Source organism: Hyaena hyaena, unplaced genomic scaffold (assembly GCF_003009895.1).
Source record: "Hyaena hyaena isolate Hyena2069 unplaced genomic scaffold, ASM300989v1 scaffold_1223, whole genome shotgun sequence".
Classification (NCBI taxonomy): Eukaryota; Metazoa; Chordata; class Mammalia; order Carnivora; family Hyaenidae; genus Hyaena; species Hyaena hyaena.
The window spans coordinates 134,777-151,092 of NW_024081860.1; the positions used below are offsets into that span (position 1 = coordinate 134,777).

General features: G+C 43.4%; 1 long non-coding RNA gene and 1 pseudogene across 1 annotated transcript; both read left to right on the forward strand.

Annotated features, from left to right (window-relative positions):
* The first annotated feature begins 6,440 nt into the window (after positions 1-6,440).
* On the forward strand, positions 6,441-9,065 carry LOC120224695. The gene is made up of 4 exons (XR_005526643.1): positions 6,441-6,489; positions 6,592-6,842; positions 8,046-8,275; positions 8,882-9,065. It is a non-coding gene; the product is annotated as an uncharacterized LOC120224695 (long non-coding RNA).
* A 647-nt stretch (positions 9,066-9,712) lies between these two features.
* Positions 9,713-9,838, forward strand: LOC120224701 (annotated as a pseudogene).
* Positions 9,839-16,316: the final 6,478 nt, after the last annotated feature.

The window sequence follows — 16,316 nt, forward strand, 5'->3', positions numbered from 1 at the left end:
GGAGTCTGCTTAGGATTCTCTCTCTCCCTCCCTCTCTCTCTCTGCCCCTCCCCAGCTTACTCGCTCACTCTCACTTGCTCCCTCTCTTTGTCTCAAAAAAACAAATAAATAAAAATTTAAAAATAATAAAACAGAGGACACGCAAACAGTCCTATAGGGAAGGGCAGGTAGTGAGGAACTGAGGCCTCCCACCAGCCACGTGAGTGAGTCCCTTAAAGCTGGTCCCCCAGTTCCAGCTAAGCCATCAGATGACTCCAACCCCAGGCAGTACCTATTTACAAATCTCATGAGAGGAGGAAATCTAAGCCATCTTCCAAATTTGCAACCCATGGAACCTGAGAGATAATATATGCTTAGTGTTTTTTCTAAGTCGTGAAGTTTTAGAGTAATTTGCTCCTCAGCAGCAACCTAGATGTGGAGGCACTAAGATGTGAGACCAGGCCCACATAATTCTAAAGCCCAGGAGTCTCCTCACTGCCTTGCCAGTTGCCAGCATGAACTGTATTATGATGTTTTTGGCTTCTGACTCAAACAGGAAGAAAAAAAAAAGATCTCCTATAGCTGGAATTCAAGAGGTAGATGGCTTCCGGGCAACTCAGCTATATCACCAATGACCTAGGTGACTCTTTCCATTTGTCTGCTCAACCAAGTTCACTCAGCCTGTCAGCTTATCTTCCTCATTTTCAAAAGATGGCTATGGTATGTAAGGCTTTGCACGCCGACGTCACAATGTGTGTTTTCCCAGAAGTCTCTCTAGCGATCTCCCCCACATTGGCCAGAACTATAATTCAGGCCTGTATGCAAACCAGTCACTAGTGAGGATAATAGGAGAATGGGAATGCAGTGCCTGGCTCACACCAGGCAGGGTTTTCCCCTGGAGCTGAGGCTTGGGAGCCCTTCACTTAGCTACCTGAGGCTGGGGGCACCCTTGATCACCATCAGGGTCCTGGCAAGAGGAAGAGTGAGGGTGGTTGTGAATGGCTTTGGTACAGTATCTTCTGTATGAGCCCACAAGAATCCAGCCTCACTAGTGAGAAGGGAGCTGAAGGCCTGGAGAAGGTGTGGGGAAGAGCAAAAGCAAGAGGCAAAGGCAAGTGGATGGAGGGCCGTTGAAGGGATTGAGCCCTGACACAGAGCAAGTAACCTGAATGAAGCTTTTCCCTGGAACGGTTGTTTCCTCCCTCCACTCTCCCTCCTGGGGACGGGTTATGCAACTGCTGGTGCATCTGACTGCTCTCCCACTTCGCCAGGTTGGGTCAGGCTCCCTGCCTCCAAATCCTCCCAGTCCAGTGCAGCTGGAACAGATTGTAGACACAGGTCAACTGGTGCCTGCTGCTTGGAATTCATCTGCATTCCCCCCGGGCGAAGGCCACCCGGTGTCTGTATAAGCTCCTCCTCCATTAAGACAAGGGAGGGTTATTTGTTTCAATGGTGGTTGATATGGCCAAACACATGTGGCCTCCTTTATCTGGATGTGGAATAATCCAACCCAGATCATCAGAGACGTAAGGACACTGAGAGTCCAACTCCTTCATTTGGCAGTTTTGGAAATCCAAGGTCACGGTCAAGTGACTTGGCCAGGGTCACAGAGGCAAAACTGGAACCGAAACTTAGTCTTAAGTCTCTTGCTCAACATTCTTTCTCATTTCACCTATGGAAAAACATTCCATGCCAGATCTCTCACCTCAATTTCTGGCACACAAAATTGCTGGGTAGAATGTTCTAACAGTCATTTGTGTCCATTTAAAAATATAAACTCTGCTTGGGGCGCCTGGGTGGCTTAGTCGGTTAAGCGTCCGACTTTCGCTTAGGTCATGATCTCGCGGTTCGTGGGTTCAAGCCCCGCGTCGGGCTCTGTGCTGACTGACAGCTCAGAGCCTGGAGCCTGTTTCAATCTGTGACTCCCTNAGCAAGATAGGCACTTTCCAAACGTTGGAATGCCGAGGCTTCCAAGAATCAGGAAATACGTCACTCCGCGGTGCCTGGGTGGCTCAGTCAGTTAAGCATCTGACTTCAGCTCAGGTCATGATCTCACGGTTCATGAGTTCCAGCCCTGCATTGGGCTCTGTGTTGACAGCCAGCTCAGAGCCTGGAGCCTGTTTCAATCTGTGACTCCCTCTCTCTCTGACCCTCCCCTGCTCACGCTGTCTCTCTCTCTCTCCTAGAAATAAATGAAATATTAAAAAAAATTTAAAAAAAAATATAAACTCTGCTTGATATTGAGACATTTATCTTGAACGTTGTCTAATTAGCCTTTCAAGTTCTACCCTGCAAACATTTTATCTGGTATTTATCAAAGCAGGCCAAAAGTCCCACTGACAATATTGTCAGTGGCTTTTGTTGCTCGCCAATAAATTATATTACAAATTATCAAGAGTAATTCTTTTCCAAGTGGCAGCAAAAATTAAGGACTTCAAGTGTCCAGTTCAAGAGTTCACCGGACTCATCACTAAATAAGCTTCCTGAGATGATCTTTCTAAAATAACTCTTCTCTCTACCAGCTGACTTGCAGAACTGACTCTGTGCAGCACGGATCCACATGACTGGGTGCAATGGGCTTTGGGAGAATATTACAACTTTTGCCTTCTTAGATCATTTTCGCTCTTGATTTCTTGGTTTGTTTGAAGAGGTCAATGAAGAGCCACATATGCCAACTGAATGGGTCTTCTTACCATTTTTTTTTATTTCATTTACAACATCTATTATGACTTTGGAGATGTGGTGACATTTGGCTCAAGGGACTAATAAAGACAAAATCTAGGAAGGTGGCTCTAAGGGAATGTGTGTGGGGTGTGTGGTGTGTGTATGTGTGTGTGTGTGTGTGTGTGTGTGTTTGGGGGTCAGGTGAAGGAGATAAATTCTGAATTTATAAATGAACTTCAAGATAAATTTTGGAATTCAATTATAGCACTTGGAACAGCCACAAAAAAGTGTTTAGCATATATCCATAATATATGTGGTTTTCATGATGTTTATTCTTTTTATATTTAGTTATTATGTGACCTTCACGAAAGTAATTTAAAGTATTCCTAGTTCAAATAAATGAGTCATAGAAGGTAATCAAAGACAGTCTGTTCAGTAACTATTGTTTACTCCCCCCACTAACTTTCAGATTGCCAAATCACTATCAGGAAACTATTCTTAGTCAAACAAACTATAAGATTTATTTGTCCTCATCCACTGAGGCACACAAGAGTATGTTAACATGGGCTAGAAACAAACTCTGGTTAAATAATGCATCCACCAAATATGCAAAGAACACTTGCTGTGGGATAGTTTTGTGTTACTATAAAAGTAAATAGGAGGGCACCTGAGTGGCTCAGGTGGTTTAGCATTCAAATGCAGCTCAGGTCATGATCTCAGGTTCGAGCCCCAGAGCAGCTCTCTACTGTCAGGACAGAGCCTGTCTCCTTCTCTCTGCCTCTCCTCCACTTGCTCAAGTGCTCATTCTCTCAAAAAGAAATAAACATTAAAAACTTATTTTAAAAAAGTAAATAGGAAAAGGCGAAGGGTTTGATTTGGTGTAATACTGCTGTAGAGGCACAGACAAGTGCATGGAAACTCACCGGTGAGCCCCCACTCCTGAATTAAGCAAATGGATGGTCCAGGAAGGTTTTCAGGAGATGACATCTGAGCTAAATGTGGAAAGACCTGTCGGAGTCAGGCAGACATGGAGGTAAAGAGAGAGGGAAAAACAAAGGCTTGGAGGCATGAGGAGGGAATGTGGGACGTCCAAGAACCTCAAAGTCAATATGGTGGAGGCAATGGGAAATGAGGTGGATGGATGCAGAGAGCTTGGGAGCCAGCCCTGAGGGAGCTGCGTCTGCCTTTCCAGATCAGATTAAACCCTGAGAGAAGTGGAAGCTGCTGAAGGAATTATTTCAAGCAGACCAGACTTGTTTAGGTTTACTGGAGGAGTGGGGAGGTTGATATTTGGCTGTGAGTATGAGATTAAGTTTGTTTGGACAAACTTTCAGCTCAGTAAAGGACAATGTGAGCTACTTGAGATCAAAAGAACCAATACAATCTGTCATACACTATTGCAACATTCTCTCATTCCCTAAGCACATGAGGATGAATGTGTTTTCGAAAAATATTTCCTCCTCCTTTAACGTGAGAGCAGGAAGGTTTGGTGGGAGAGAAAACAAATAAAAGAGACTCCAAGTTTCGATGACTTTTTTTTTTTATGTCCCAGGATCTCACTGCTGATGTTTCATGTGAGTATTTCACACTGGCTTCCTCAAACTTTTTTGCATGAAAGCCTTAACAACCATTGTGTCAACATGTGACCCTAAAACCTGTCCACAAAGCATCTTTCTGGGACAATGAATTCAGGGGAGAGCAATCTCTCCCTTCCCCCCACCCATCTGTGCTTCTGCCCAAGCCTTTTGTGTTTCAGAGTGTCACACTGTTCTTCAGAGCAAGGATTTTATTTCCATGAGTGATGTCAGAGAAACTGAGAAATTCGTTTTATGACTTGCCTACTTGAAACTTCGCAAAGAATGAACAGTAAGACTTCTTATCACATTCAGGCTTATTTAAAACTTGCTCTAAAAAAAAAATAATAAAAAAAATAAAACTTGCTCTAGGGGCACCTGCATGGCTCAGTCGGTTAAGCGTCCAACTTGGGTTCAAGTCATGATCTCAAAGTTCGTGGGTTCAAGCCCCGCATTGGGCTCTGTGTTGACAGCTAGCTGAGACCTGGAGCCTGCTTCAGATTCTGTGTCTCCCTCTCTCTCCGACCCTCCCCTGCTCACGCTGTCTCTCTCTGACTCTGAAAAATAAATTTTAAAAAACATTAAAAAAATAAAACTTGCTCTAAAGAATTAAAGGACAAGTTATGTTTATTTAAAATGTGAATCATTACATCTCAGGAGCCACCAAATCAGACTCAGTATGACTTTAAACACATTGCACTAGGGGTGTTTGGGTGGCTCAGTTGGTTAAGCATCCAGCTTCAGCTCAGGTCATCATCTCATGATTTGTGAGTTTGATCCCTGAGTCAGGCTCTGCACTGACAGTGCAGAGCATACTTGGTATTCTCTCTCTCTCCCTCTCTTTCCCCCTCCCTTGCTTGTGCAAGTGCTCATTCTCTCTCTCTCTCTCTCTCTCTGTTCTCCCTCTCAAAATAAATAAATAAACCTTAAAAATAACTAAAAATAAACACATTATACTCACACACACATACCTTTGGCAGGGTCACGAAATGTATCTGGTTTTCATTACAAGTTCAAATCCACTTAAGGTTTTTGCATTTAAATTCAAACATCTTTGGGGCATCTCGCTGGCTCAGAAGGTGGAGCATACAGCTCTTGATCCTGGGATCCTGAGTTGGAGCCCCATGTTGGGTGTGGAGTCTACTTTAAAAAAAAAAAAAAAGTAAAATATAAGGTCATGTGGGTGACTCAATAAGTTAAGCATCCGACTTTGGCTCAGGTCATGATCTTATGGTAAGTAAGTTTGAGCCCCACATCGGACTCTGTGCTGGCGGCTCAGAGCTTGGAGCCTGCTTTGTATTCTGTGTCTCCCTCTCTCTCTGCCTCTCCCCTACTGGCACTTTGCCTTTCTCTCTCTTAAAAATAAACATTAAAAAATTTTATTTAAGGGGCGCCTGGGTGGCTCAGTCGGTTAAGCGTCCCGCTTCAGCTCGGGTCATGATCTCACAGTTCGTGGGTTTGAGCCCCACATTGGGCTCTGTGCTGACAGCTCAGAGCCTGGAGCCTACTTCAGATTCTGTGTCTCCCTCTCTCTCTGACCCTCTCCTGCTCATGCTGTCTCTCTCTCTCTCTAAGATATAAATAAAACATTTAAAAAATTTTTTATTTAAGTAACATATAAATTTGTAAAAAAAATTATAAAGTCAAACACCTTTTTTAAAAAGGCTCCTTTACTGGTCACCATAGTCACATGTTTTAAAAAAGAAATAATACATAGAGTCAAATAAGTCTGTATTAGGAACTACTCACTACTCACATAGTGCATGTTCTTTTGTTTGGGGCACATATTGTCCCCCAAAGGCAGCTATCTGCATCTATTTTTCTCTTAAGAAACTTAATCTCAAAGATGCTCATAGATTTTGATTTGCATTTAATTTTGAAAACTGTAATTTTCCCTCTGAGATTTCTTTTTTAAAATTAGAAAAGGATAATTTAGCAAAAACAAACCACAGCGTGCATTTACATTTTGAAAACATTTTGTAGATTTGTAAGTAAATAGTGACTGCATCTGCCTACTCCATGAAAAATGGGGGGAGTTTCGAACAAACCCCTCCAAAATACAGAGCTCTTTGCTTCTCTTCACCCCTACCTCCGTATTCTAATGACCTAAGTCAAGCCTGAAGATTCATGAAGTCATGTTTTCTAGACACCAGAAGGGTTAAACTGAACTTTAACCATTATTAAAGGTATCTTTCCCCAGGTTAGCGCCCCCCAGGTAAACCACGGTCCTGGAGACTCGAAGGAGATGATTTCCTTAGAGGAGGGGGAAGAGGTGAGAACAGAAGATGGGGGATGGGGGGGGCGCAGATTGAAAATGATTTTTTAAAAAGGCATCCAGTCTCTGTTTGGGTTAAAAGTGCATTTGCTTCCCCAGGAGCAATTGGAGAGGAAACACTAGGAGTTAATCATTCAAGACACAGGATGAAACAAGAAAGAATTCTAAAAATAATACCTTCTCCTTCAAAACTGAAGCCGTCTGCAGGAAGCAGAATTGGAGAGCTTATTAGCATGCCTCCTTTGCCCTCTGCAGCTGATGCTCCCCGTTAAAATCCTGGCACAATCCTAAAGTGGCAGTTTGCTCTGCAAAGGTCAGAAGAATCAAGGTCACCAAAGAACACGTATCAGGTGAGTTTGGTGGCCCCAAACCAAGTCACCATTCTGCATCTGTGTCGGGGCTCCTCTGACCTCTCCATTCTTGGTGCCATCTCCAAAGGAAAGGAAGTGGCCAGAGTTGTCGCTGACAGCTGCCCTCTTGTTGAACCGCTTTGTCATCGTGTGGTATTAGTTATGTCGGAAGGAACAAGGAAAGGGACGGTTGCCTAGGCATTTGACCGTATGTACACACAATGCTATTGTCTGTGCCCTTTATGCAAAAGAGGCCCTCGCTACAGGTCCCGTCTCCTCCTAAAAAGCTTGCCACCAGATCCACCTATCTGTCAACAAAGGCTGCAAATTTTTTTAAGTCCTATCGCTGATCTCATGACTCATATAACCTGATAAATCCTTCATTCTTTCTCCTCCTCCTTCCTGTTTCTACCCTCAAACATTTTGGGGCTCTGTACTAGATGCTAAAGGTATGAAGAAGAGACGCCAGGAAGGTTCAGTCAGTTAAGCGTCAGATTTTGGCTCAGGTCATGATCTCACGGTTCTTGAGTTCGAGCCCCACATCGGGCTCTCTGCTGTCAGCACAGAGATTGCTTCAGATCCTTCCCCCTCTCCCTCTGCTCCTCCCCTGCTCACCCGGTCTCTCTCTCAAAATAAACAAAAAAATTAAAAAAAAAAAAAAACACCCTAAAGGTATGAAGAAGACCAGAACATTCCCTGCCCTCAAACTTATCCTCAGTTCAGTGGAGGAGGCAGAACAGAGAACTGAAAAATCTGAAGAGTAAAGAAATTTGTCACAGACTTCCAGCTCTCATGGGAAGGAGAAGTTCTATCTTCTGACTCATAATGAAGGCCTCTGTGCTCAATGCCCCTTCCAAACTTGTGCTACTTATAAATTGATAACTTCCATTAATAAATTGGTAAATCACTTCAGAAAAGGCTATTTAAAAAATTTTTTAAATGTTTTATTTATTTCTCAGAGAGAAAAATAGCGTGAGCAGGGGAGGGTCAGAGAGAGAGGGAGACACAGAATCTGAAACAGGCTCCAGGTTCTGGGCTATGAGCACAGAGCCCGATGCGGGGCTCGAACCCATGAACCGTGAGATCATGACCTGAGCCGAAGTCAGACGCTTAACCGACTGAGCCACCCAGGCGCCCCCAGAAAAGACTATTTGTGCCAAGAGAGCAGAATTGTAATCCTAACTTTTCTTCCCGCCACTCCAGAATCAAAGACCTTCTCTGAAAGAACGCGCGTGCCCACCGCAGAGAGGCTGCCCCAAGAACTCAGGCCTCTGACCGGATGGTTTGAAGCGCGTGTGGGGAGGTGCATTCCTCTTCACTGGGCACACACCCAGCACTGTCCCACGAGCCGTGCAAATGTGACCAGTCTCTCATGTCTTTTGCGCCTCAGCCTCCCCATCTGTGTCGTCGGGATCATCCTTCCTTCTTCATGGGTTGTTGTGGTATTTAAAATGGGATACTGGCTGGGGTGCCTGGGTGGCTCAGCCGGTTGGGCATCTGACTTCGACTCAGGTCATGAGTTCAAGCCCCGTGCTGACAGCACAGAGACCACTTTGGATATTCTGTCCTCTCCCTCTGCCCCTCCCCCACTCACGGTCTCTAAAAAAAAAAAATTAGAAGTAAATAAAATGGGATTATGGTGCACAGGAAGTGTGCATTGTTATTAGCACAGAGATGTCTGCCTCTCCTCCCATTTAAAGCCGTCTTCCTGAGGAAGATGGGGAGACGGCCAGGCGGGCAAGTGTTGCTTTCTGGAGGGACCAGGGTCTTGCCGGTGTTGTGGCTGGTGATGCAGAATTTCCCAAGAAATTCTTCCGTTTGTCCACAACACAGCGTCCCCCGCAGCTGGGCTTCTGGGGGGAGCGGGCACATAGCAGCACCGGGAAATTCTGGTTTGGGGGATGGATGCCCAGCCAAGAGAGGAGCTAGAAGGGATGAAAAGTTTACGGTGCATAGATAGACTGGTGACACAAAATGAGAATGCACTGGGCATGTGTATGTATTCCCTATAAGCAATTCTCAAACCTCTCTGCCTTCAGATGCTACCAGTCCATGCCACTGCCAAGGTCCCCACGAATCCCAGAGACAGCAAGGTCACCGTTGCTTAGAAAATACTACTCCATCTACTGCCTATCAAGTCTAGCGAACCGTGAGCCGTCAGGCCCCTCCCCCACGGCCATGGGGCAACGTCGGGAATCTTCTCCTACAGCTAGGTGCTAAAGTTCAAACATCACTTCATCTCAAAGACTGTTTCCTCAGTGTTTTGGTTAGCTACCTCTGTGTAACAAACTACCGAAAACATGGTGGCTTGAAACAACCAAGATTTTACTTGCTGGTGATTCTGTGAGACAGGAATCAGACACAGTTCAGCTGGGTTCACTCAGCTGGGGTCATCAACTCGCTTGCATTACTCTGGTGGCTGGCTGGGCTGGACTAAAGGGTCCGAGGAGGCTTCACTCACATGGCTGGTGCTTGGGGGCTCCTCCTGTGGCCTCTCTCTTGTCTATGGGCCTAATTTGAACTTCCTCACAATATGGTGGTCTTAAGGTAACCTGGCTTCCTATATGACAGCTGGCTTCCAGGAGAAAACATTTCAAGCAACAAAGGCGGGAACTGTGAGCCTCTTAGGGCCTCACCTCAGAAGTTACACAGTCTCACTTCGACCCCCCTCGTTTGGTCGACACAAGTCATGGGACCAGTCGAGACTCAGAGGGAGGGTAAATAGAGAAGGGCAAAGAATTTGCAGCCATCTTGAATTTACTACAATTGGGGCAGCCTTCCCAAGACCTCCAGCCTCAGACCCTGTCACAATCTCTCCTTGCCTCTTGAATTTCTTTCCACACATTTATCTCAAGTTACTTAAGTGATGAAGCTTTGCGCAGTGGCAGTGGCAGTGTCGTAGCCAATGAGGTTTATCCAAGGCGCAATTATTGCTAATTGAAAACTTTTCAAGTTACTTAAGTGATGAACTGATGAACTGCCCTTCTCACAGGAGCCTTATGACCAGTGAGAGCAGAGAATGAAATGAGTCTGTTAGATTCATTACCATATACCCACTGCCTCGGGCAGTGCCTCACACATTGTAGGCTCTCAAAAATGTTTGTTTAGAGAATTGGTTAAAACATTATCAGGATAATAGAAAAACACACAGGGAAAGTCAAGACAGCATAACATAGTTCATATGATACAGTTCTTTGGAGACGAAGAGATGAAATAGTGCACCAAGTCTTTGAAATTTGTCTTTTTGGGTACCAAATCTCTCATTAATCACCTAGAAATATCATATTTCCTATCCCTTCCACAATGAAGGAAAACGTCTGATATGTTCCACCCAAGCACCTCTATATGAGAGTTTGCGGGACTATTTATAAATTTTTTTAATTAAAAATTAATTTACCACAGTTAAAATTAATTTTAAAAAATTTAATGTTTTTAATTTAAAAAGTTTAACTGTGGTAAAACACACAAGCATAAAATTACCATCATAACCATTTCTTTTATTTTTAAAATTTTAATGTTTACTTAGTTTGAAAGAGAGACAGAGCACAAGTTTGGAAGGGCAGAGAGAGAGGAAACACAGAATCCAAAGCAGTCTCCAGGCTCCGAGCTGTCTGCACAGAGCCCAACACGGGACTCAAACTCACAACAGTGAGACCATGACCTTAGCTGAAGTCGGATGCTGAACCAACTGAGCCACCCAGGCACTCTGAGAATTCCCTCCCTTAATATTCAGAAATATGTATAATTTTTTAAATGTTTATTTATTTTTGAAAGAGACAGAGAAGGAGACAGAGGATCCAAAGCAGGCTCTATGCTGACAGGAGAAGTCAGATGTGGGTCTCCAACTCACAAACCATGGTATCACGACCTGAGCCAGAGTTGGCTGCTTAGCCAACTGAGCCACCCAGCCGCCTCTAGAAGTAACTATAATTTTAAACTAGTTTTTTTTTTTTCTCTTACATGTAAAATTAAGGACATGTGTTCTAGGAAGATCTGAGAGAATGTCGATGCCTAGAAACGCTAAACTTGTCTACCCATCCATACTGGGAAGTCTTACTCTTGCATACAACCACCAACATACTGAGGTTGCCTTCTTTAATCCATTCAAGAACTGAGCCATATTTGACAGCAAAATGCCTGTCCTACAGAGGAACACTAACCCACACTTTAGGCAATAATTTGTGGAGCTTCACGCAAAATGAAAATACAGGGCACCTTGTTAAAAATATTATTCAGAATTTTAAGGTGGTGACAGCAACACATTAAAACAAGCGTGAGGTTGGGGCACCTGGGTGGCTTAGTCGGTTGAGCGTCCGACTTTCGCTTAGGTCATGATCTCGCGGTTCGTGGGTTCGAGCCCCGCGTCGGGCTTTGTGCTGGCTGCCAGCTCAGAGCCTGGAGCCTGTTTCGGTCTGTGACTCCCTCTCTCTCTGACCCTCCCCTGCTCACGCTGTCTCTCTCTCCTAGAAATAAATAAAACATTTAAAAAAAAAAAAAATAAAAAAAAATAAAACAAGCGTGAGGCCTAGATAACTGAAAAGACCAAAGACTCATAACACTATAGTATACCATGCCTTATAATTTCTGTCTATGACTGAAACCCTGATCTTTTTTTAATTTTTAAGATTTATTTATTTTTGAGAGAGAAAAAGACAGAGTGCGAGCAAGGGAGGAAGGAGACACAGAATCGAAAGCAGGCTCCAGGCTCTGAGCTGACAGCACAGAGCCTGACACAGAGCTCAAACTCATGAACCTCGAGATCATGACCCGAGCTGAAGCTGAATGCTTAACTGACTGAGCCAACCCTGATTTTTTTTTAACCACCACACTAATCATTAATTCAAACTTTTCAAACTACACACAAGTCCATGATCTGAACAAAAATATTTTCACTTTTCAATGTGGCTTTCTAGCTCTCTCAGGCATATCTGATAAAAAAGACAGAGCTTGACCCTCTTTCCTCTCCACGTGAGAGGAAATCACCCAATATGATTAAGAATGCCCCTTGTCCCCAGCTTCAGGACCCAGTTGTGTCACTCTCCAACCCTTTCCTGGAGCTCTGGGAAGAGGTCTGAGAGCAGGACAGCCTCGTCCTCATATCTTCCCCAAACTCACTCTCAGGACTTTGTCTTTTCTTCTCTGGTCCTGATGCCTCCCGGAAGCAGACAGAGACCGGGGGCAGCTCTCTCAGTAGCCCTGATCCCCTAGTCCAAGTGATGATTATGATTGTTTTGAATCAAGTTATTGGCAATCTCAGAAGCAGGTGATACTGTAACACAGCTATCTTTTTATAAATGATATGAGGAGTATTTCATTCTTGTCAGTGCTCCATAGAAGAGAACTCTGTTAGGAATCTTGAATTCTAGCCTAGACACTAAACTGAGCTCCACTCAACTCTAAAGAGTTGATTGTGACTGCTTTGTCCACATCCTCAGCCTCATTTTCTCTGAATCCACTCCAGTCAGGCTGTCAATACCCAGCCCTCTATTCAATGGCTCTTGCTGAAGTCACCATTGACCTAGATCTTGCCAAAGCCTAGTGGTTAGTTCTCCGTCCTTCCCTTACTGGGCTGGCCAGCAGCCTTTGGCCAGACAGATCACTCCTTCCTTCAGCAAACTCTATCTTCTCTAGGCTTCAGTGAAACCTCTCTCTTGGAGTACTCTCTCCCTGGTTTCCTTCTGGGAACCTTCCTCAGATGACAATCCCAGTGATGTTTTATAAATATTTGCTTAATCACATCATTACTCATCCAATGGCTTCCAATTATGTATTGGGTGATTTCCAAACTTTAAGCATTATTACCTATCACTTGACTCCGCCTTCCTTGCCGAATCATCAAGGCAGTGGGAACTCTTCTTTCCCACTCCTCCACTGTGCTCCAGCCACACTGGCCTTCTGCAATCCCTCAGATTCCCCAGGGGCTTTGTGAATTGCTGTAACTTCTTCTTGGAATATTCTTTTCACACTTATCAGGCAGCTGCCTTCTCTTTACAAGGACCTCAGCCCGGCATCAATTTCTCAAGAAAACTTCCCTGACATACCAGTAGAGCAGCTTCTTCCTTCAAGTTACTTCCTATTCTGTTTTTTGTTTTCATAGCCCATATATCTGAAATTCTCTTTTTGTTTATTTACTGGAATGTATGTTCATTAAGTTGATATATTTCATCACAGTGTTCCTAGCACCTAGAACAGCACATAGTAGATAAATATTTGTAGACTGACTAGCTGACTCTTAATTATATCATTGCTCCATAGATACAGGCATGTGTGTGTGTTCACGTGCACATGCACACTCATACACACACACGTACACACACACACACCTCACTCAGGGTCATACATAATCTCTGAATTTAGCTCTTACTACTCTTTCCTTGCTCACTCTGCTAAATCAAAACAGGCCTGAATTGGAATCTTTGCTCTGGCTGTCCTCTCTGGCTGAAACACTCTTCTCTCACAAATCATTAGAGTAAACTCCCTTTTTGAATCTTTGTTCAAATATTATATTCCTAATGAAGCCTACTTGATGAGCATATTTAAAATTGCTGCTCAGGGGTACCTGGGTGGCTCAGTTGGTCAAGCGCCCGACTTCGACTCAGGTCATGATCTCACCATCCGTGAGCTTGGGCTCTGTGCTGCCATCTCAGAACCCGAAGCCTGCTTCGGATTCTGTGTGTGTGTGTGTCTCTCTCTCTCTACCCCTCCCCCACTCATGCTCTGTCAAAAATAATTAAATGTTAAGAAAATTTTTTTAATCAAATAAAATAAAATTGCTGCTCAGTCAATAAAGTATGCAACTCTTGATCTCGGGGTTGTGAGTTTGAGCTCCAAATTGGATGAAGAGATCACTTTAAAAAAACAACAACAACTTTGTCTATAAGGGGTGCCTGGCTGGCTCAGTCAATAGAGTATGCAACTCTTTATCTCAGGGTTGTAAGTTCAGACCCCAAGTTGGGTATAGAGATTACAAATCAAAACCACACTGAGATACTACCTCACGCCAGTCAGAGTGGCTAAAATGAGCAAATCAGAGAACTCTAGATGCTGGCAAGGGTGTGGAGAAATGGGCACTCTCCTACACTGTTGATGGGAATGTAAACTGGTGCAGTCCCTCTGGAAAACAGTGTGGAGGGTCCTCAAAAAATTAATAATAGAACTCCCCTATGACCCAGCAAGAGCACTGCTAGGAATTTACCCAAGGGATACAGGAGTGTTGGTGCATAGGGGCTCATGGACCCCAGTGTTCATAGCAGCACTCTCCACAATAGCCAAAACATGGAAAGAGCCTAAGCGTCCATCAATTGATGAATGGATCAAGATGTGGTTTATCTATACCATGGAATACTACATGGCAATGAGAAAACAATGAAATCTGGCCATGTGTAGCAACATGGATGGAACTTGAGGGTGTTATGATGAATGAAATAAGTCAGACAGAGAAGGGCAGCTACCATATGTTTGCACGTATAGGAGGATTAGGAGGAACTTGACGGAGGACCATGGGGGAGAAGAAGGGGGGAAATAGTGGGAGAGAGGGAGGGAGGCAAACCATGAGAGACATTTGAATGCCGAGAACAAACTGAGGGCTGATGGGGGTGGGGAGGAGGGAAAGGGGGGTGATGGGCATGGAGGAGGGCACTTGTGGGGATGAGCACTGGATGTTATATGGAAACCAACTTGACAATAAACTATTAAAAAAGTCTTTTTTAAAAATTGCAATTTACCCCTTTTGAGTAGTGGGCTTTCAGAAAATACCAGAGAAACAGCCTATAAATAAGACAAAGCTGAGTTTATTCTCACTGCAGCAAAAGAGAAAGAGGGTGCACTTCCATGAAAGAGTCAGAGGGTGATGTTGGGATGTTTATGAGGTCTGAGAAGTTGGGTTGAAAGCAGCTCTCTCATTGTAGGGCCTTAAATAGGGTGGTGTAAAGATCATAATATATTTTCAAATTGGTGGACACAGCAAGGAGAGGATTACAGGTGAATAGTTCAAGAGTCTTGAGGAGTAAGCACTCATTTGATAAGACTGTTCAAGTGGATTTCTAGAAGAACTAGTGGAGATAAGAAAGTTTGTGATAATATTTACTTATGCAGGTGGGAGTGGTCTTTCTGTCTTTTTCATGGTCATAAAAATCTCCCAGAGGAAAGGTTTATAGTATGTTTACCCTTTCCTGGGAGTAGATTAGAATACTCCCTGGAGTACAGAAAGTCTTCAATAAATAATTGTTGAATGGGTGAATAGTAATGGCAATATATTTGTTCTCCAAAATGAAGACTATTGTTCCAACACAAAAACTTTTCATGCTATAATGGAAAAAATGATCTTTGTTTTACCATCTTATAGTTGAACTACCATCTATTGTTGAACTTACTTTCCTCTTCTAACCAAAAGAATGACAAATTATTTCAGTTTAAAGGTTAGTGAATGGAAAAAAAAATTTGCAAAAGTCATATCTGATAAAGGACTTACATACAAGATACAAAAAGAACTCTTAAAACTCAACAGTAAGAAAACAAACAACTCAATTTAAAAGTGAGCAAAAGACCTGAACAGATACCTCACCAAGGAAGATACATGGATGGCAATAAGCATATAAAAAGATGCCCTACATCATATGTCTTTAGGGAAATACAAATTAAAACAACAATGAGAAGAAACACTGAGAATGAGATACCACTAAACAGTTAGAATGGCCAGTGTACGGAATATTGACAACACCCTCTGGTGACAATGTGGAGTAACAGGAGCTTGCATTCATTGCTGAGGGGAATGGAACACGGCAAAGCCACTATGGAAGACAGTTTGTCAGTTTCTTACAAAGCAAAACATTTTCTTATCATATGATCTGGCAATAGTGCTTCTTAGTATTTACCTGGGTGAGTTGAAAACATATCCACACAAAAATCTGCACACAGATATTTGTAGCAGCTTTATTTATACTTGGCCACAACAAAGGTCTTTTTCAGTAGGTGAAAAGATAAACTGTGGAACATCCAGACAATGGAATATTATTCAGCAGTAAAAAGAAATGAGCTAGAACTAATAAATTAATTCAGTAAAGTTGCAGGGTACAAAATTAATACACAAAATTTAGTTGTATTTCTACACACCAACAGTGAACTATCAGAAAGAGAAATTAAGCATCTGACTTTGGCTCAGGTCATGATCTTGCAGCTGGTGAGTTTGAGCCCACATCAGGCTATCTGCTGTCTGTGCGAAACCCACTTTGGATCCTCTGTCCCCCTCTATTTCTGCTCCTCCCCCCACTGGTGCTCTTTCTCTCTCTCCCTCCCTCCCCCCCCCTCTCTCAAATAAATAAGCTTAAAAAAAGAGAAATTAAAAGAAAACAATCCCATTTATAGTAGCATTACAGTTACACTTATAATCTCGGGCAGCTGGGTGGCTCAGTCAGTTGAGTGTCCACCTCTTGATTTCAGCTCAGGTCATGATCCCAGGATTGTGGGATCAAGCAC